Source organism: Nyctereutes procyonoides, unplaced genomic scaffold (assembly GCF_905146905.1).
Source record: "Nyctereutes procyonoides isolate TBG_1078 unplaced genomic scaffold, NYPRO_anot_genome, whole genome shotgun sequence".
NCBI classification, from domain to species: Eukaryota; Metazoa; Chordata; class Mammalia; order Carnivora; family Canidae; genus Nyctereutes; species Nyctereutes procyonoides.
In genome coordinates this window covers 15,349,303-15,354,134 of record NW_026575024.1, presented here as the reverse complement: position 1 = coordinate 15,354,134, position 4,832 = coordinate 15,349,303, and positions in this window count along the sequence as shown.

Here is a 4,832-nt window from a genome sequence, read left to right as displayed (position 1 = left end):
TCGCGTCCCACGTTGGGCTCCCTGCATGGAGACTGCTTCTTTCTCCCTCTGCCTCTCTCTCTCTCTCTCTGTGTGTCTCTCATGAATAAATAAATAAAATCTTAAATAAAAAAAGACAGAGTAAACCAAAGGACACCTAAAAAAGTAATAATAGTAAAGGTAAAATAATAAATCTATAAGGTTGAGAATAAGAAAACAGTAGCTAGAATTAATAAATCAAAATCTTATTTTAAAAAATATTTACCAAATAGACAAACCTCTACCTACTTATCCTAGATAAAAAGAAAGTACGCAGAAATAAATAAAATGAAGCACCACAGTAGAAACCAGTAGTGAGAGAGACACAATCATCCTGAGACCATTTGGCAGACCAGCTTCTTTCCTCACCCCTTTCTGGCTGCTGTCCTGAGGGTGAGGAGGTGGAGGGAGGGAGAGAGGACGCTGCTGGGTGTGGCGTGTGTGATTGTTAGGGTGAGGACAGAGGGGACCAGCCACTATCTTCCTTGATGCAGGGCTGGGCTGTTATTTTCAAGGCTGGTGATGTGTCAGCTTTAGAGAGTGGGGCAAGGCACCAACATCAGAATTCCAGTGTAGGCTCTTAAGGAGCTGATCTGCAAAACCAATCCAAAAAGATTTTTCCTAAACTTGGACAGGAGCTCAGTGAGGACAGGCCAGGCAGAGCCAGCGAGCGGCAGGGAAGCTGCCCAGAGGAAAGGCACAGAACAGAGTTTCTCGGTGGCATCTTTCCTGTGCCACCGCGAACGGACAAGTGCAACTACCCTGGCCCGAGCAGGGTGTGGTGACCCCTCAGGAGGGTTTGGGTCACACCACCTGGAGGTAAGCCACAGAGCGTAACACTGATGGCAGCTGAGGACAAGGAAGCTGCGGAATGGAGTGACCAGCAGGGCAACCAGGAGGAGCGGCTACGGGCCTGGCGCCAGCTGCAGGGGCTGGTGCTCAAATTCACCCCACATCCCTGCTGGAAGAGCGACGGCCCCCTAAGGAGCTGTGCCCCCGTGTGTGCAGAGACACGCACCCCATAGACTGGGTCTGACTGCGACAAGCACAGCTTAGATTCCCTTCCAGGAGCCCCTGGCCTCCCAGCTGCAGCGAGCATGCACAGCTGAGTACTTCTCAGGCACAGGCGTGGTGCTCCAGCGGGGGACCCCCAGCCAGGGATGGGGTAACGCCCTGGTGCTTTCTGCCCAAGCGATGACTCCTTTAATGGAAAACACTTGCTCCAGAGCTCCTGGGGAGGCTGGCGGCATAGCGATGGCTCTCTGTCTGTGCTCAGCCCTGCTTCTCTCTGGTACTTTTCATTGGTGGCATTTTGCAAAGGAACTTGAGCCCCTTGCTCTGTCTCAGCTCCTGCTTCCCCAAGAACCCAATCTGCAAAACGTGGCTCCAGAGATTATGAAAATTCAGGCTCGGGGGTATCAGAAGAAAGAGAATTCAGCAGCATGACCACAGCCAGAAGCACAGCTCCACGACTGTGCGATGTGGACACGTGGCTGTTGCACACTCGCTATGGCCACCAGTGCCCCTGACTTGGGTGCTGCTGTGGATAAAGCGACAATGTGGCCCTGGGAAAGAACTCCCCTTCATCCTGGGTGTTATTCTGTATGTTGGTAAATTGAACACCAATAAAAAAAAAAAAAAAAAAGAACTCCCCTTCATCCTTGCTGCTTGGAGTCACTCGGGGAGATCTGAAGTGCCAGGGGGAGGATCAGATTTGCTGAGCAGCCCTAGGTGTCTGGGGTGAATGAAAATGAGCCTGTTTGTTCAGTATCTACCATGGGAGGCCGTCTCTGGCTCTCAACCAGACTCAAAACAGACTCAAAAAGAAAGGTGCCAAACGTATAAGAAGGGAATTCCACAGAGTGGGCAGTCAACAAACACTAAGTCGCCTCTCCTCTGTGGATTTCCATAAGGTTCAAAACTCCCCCATGCAACTTTTTAAGCTGACACCCACAAAGGGAACGCCATAAATGTTATAGCCTCGGCGACAGAGACCACACTCCCTAGTCCCCAAGGGAACGTCCTGGGAAAATGCCTTCTCATACTAAGCTAGACAGCAAGACAGCTCTGTTACCAGTGTTTCCTTCCATGGTAATTTATTTCACAAAGTCACTTAAAATAAACCTGAATCACTTTTCTGACCCTATTCTAACTCCAGTTACATTCTCAATTTTTCCACGCTGTGTGATGCTTGGTCTTCCCCAGTCTGTAGCCTAGTGTTTTTATGGGGACACTAATTCTTCAGTAACATCTGTCTTTTATTTTTAAAACATGCAAGGTCTTTTACTCCCGAGTCACAATGAAGCACAGCACTGCGGCCTCCAGGCAAGCTGATGTCACATATTGTCAGCCGACACTGCCAAAGCCTTGGCCACCAACACATTCACTCCCCTTCCTGAAAGGTGAGATGCTGCCGCTATCAGCCGCAGCAATAAACTCTTGCATCTTCCTATCTCTGTGCCTGCTGCTTACAACCACTCGGCCTCACATGACAGTCCGTGCCTGCATTGTTTGAACCAGTACTGGTGCACATGTGGTGGCTGCAGAGAAGACAGAGAGAGCAGGCATCCGGACTTTCCTTCATCTGTGGGGGACCTGAGCTCAGCCTCCCACTGCTATCACTAGCCCAGCAGGAGACTTCCTAATTATAGGAATGGTGTTTGTATGCTTAGCTGTCAGGAAATGAACATTGTCTAAACCATTCCCATTCCCACTGTGAGCACCATCGCCTTTGCTCTGGGTCTGGCCTCAGCTTCCAGCCTATAGTTTAACCAAATGTAAAAAGGAAGGGGGTTGAAGCAATAGGGCCTCCGAGGCCTCTGGGCTGGCATTCTCTAAACCACCTACTGCTTCATAAAGACACTTTCTTTCTTTTTTTTTTTAATAAATTAATTTTTATTGGTGTTCAATTTACCAACAGACACTTTCAACTTTACGTGTAGTGGTGAGGAGAGGGAGCAAGCATGATGTGGGAGGCCACATGATACTAGTGAAATTACCCAGAGATGCTGATGGCCGTGCCCCAAATGGGAGGCCTAGTCAGAAGGCATGCGATTAACTGGGAGCAGCTCACATGCTTCTCCCAGAGACACAGCATTCTGCAGCTGAGGAGGTTTGGGCTGAGATAAAATCCTGATATCATATCGGCAAGCCTTGTGTGCACTTTGGGGGTTGAGCATCCAGAGTCACTGATCATTTTTGCACATCCTTTGGCCACTTCCTAGGCTCTCCTTGTCCAGAAGTTCCTCAGATGAGGACACTTTGTTCTAGCCAGCCATGTGTGTCTGCCCCGAGGAGTTCATGAATGACAAGGATCATGTATAGACACCATGTGCTTCTCAGCTTGTCACAGATGCCCTGGACCACAACCTTCCACTGCATGTGGAGTTGGAAGTCCCCTTTGACATAATCCAGATACGCACCCTCATCCTGCAGGTGGGAAAACTGTGGAGCCATCAAAGTTCACACTAGGAGTCAAGAGCACAACTGGGCTGGGAGCTACCTATCTTGGCACTATTTTTTTTTTCTTTTTCCACTGGATGTTCACAAACCCTCGAAGATGGTTAGTCTTTCAAAAAAAAAAAGACTTGCTGATCTATTCATTTTACCTGAACCAGAAATCATGTTCATAGCAGGCACTCCACGGTGATGGGATGACTCAAGCCAAAGCACAGAGTCAAATACAATGTAGGTTAGGGAAGAAGATAAGTCCGCTTCACAAAATGCCAAGTCAGCCATTATCATGAGGTGTTCTGTATCATTTCATTGTCCTTCCAATGACCTTCCTGCTCTTCTCTTGCCAATTCGCTCCTCACCAGGCAGAGATCTTTGCTTAGACACTTGGAGTCTTTCTCAAGCAAGAAAGGTCCTAAGAGACCAAGCCACTCATTTCACAGTACCCGAGACAGAGGCCAGTGGTAGATAGAATTGCCCAAAATCAGTGGTGGGAAACCAGTCTCATAGGCCCCAATAAAAAAAGGAATCATGTTTGTTTTAACTTGAACTTCTTTAATTATGGGTCAAGTTTTATTTATTTTCATAGGTGAATTATCCATTTTTCTGCTTTTGAAAGCACTCTTTCATTTTTATCAATATATTTCTTTTTAATTTTGAAATACTTTTCCCCCCAAATTTCATTGAACCCTATTCTAATATGAGTATCATTATCTTATGCTATTTTTGGTTTGCAATTGTCTGGTTTGTTTTGCAAATCTTCAGTCCCTCTGTTTTATCTGTATCTTCTGCACACAGGATTAGACAGAGGTTTTGTTCTTTGGCCCATAAATAGGATTAATGCTATCAGATCTTTTTTTCTACTAGTCAGCTTGGAATAGAGTGGTTTCTGGCATTTCTTGAAGGAATAGTGGGAAGGAGTGCATAGGTAATTAGGGCACAGTAGGTACTGTAGGCATTATAATTCAGGAACATTTCAACCTTATCTGCTCAGGTCTCTGCCCCAGGAAAATATTGCCCCTCAGCTCTTGATACTACTACCCTTGGGGCACACACATAACCTTGGTAGGAGCTCAGAATGGCTAAGTGGAACCGTGTAGCTTACATGCCTTATGTCTGACAACTTAGAAATTTTTATTCTATGTTCCTCACATAAAAACTCAGTTGGTCTTTCCCTTTTTCTCTAACATATGGCATTTCTTACAGGGAGATTAGGATTTTAGTATAGAATGATTGGAAATATGTTTTCAAGCCATCCTTCCTCCAGAACCACCCTCCATGTGTTCTGAATGCATACAAGGTCACTCCTGGGATGCTTCACTGGTCCTGTGGTCTGCCCATAAGCCAATTTTCATGGGTCA